The following is a 265-nucleotide window of genomic DNA, read 5'->3' on the forward strand; positions in this document are numbered from 1 at the left end:
CCGCAGCCCCCGGAGCTCGCCGGTGCGGGACGCGGGGCCGGGAGCCGAGGCACCGCATTTACACCACGCAGTTGCCTCGTTCGATGACAGATTGTCTTTATTCAAAACGTCTTTTGTTCAACAAATGAAAAGGATTAACGAGGTAAAATCCTGCCGGATACATATTTTTTCCCTCTTTTTCTTCTTCCCCAAGACATTGTGAAAATATGTTGAAATTACCCTCCGTCTTTACTCGGTTTTTCGTTATTATTATTATTATTAGTAG

This window comes from Nestor notabilis, unplaced genomic scaffold (assembly GCF_000696875.1).
Source record: "Nestor notabilis isolate BGI_N333 unplaced genomic scaffold, ASM69687v1 scaffold25064, whole genome shotgun sequence".
In the NCBI taxonomy this organism is placed as follows: Eukaryota; Metazoa; Chordata; class Aves; order Psittaciformes; family Psittacidae; genus Nestor; species Nestor notabilis.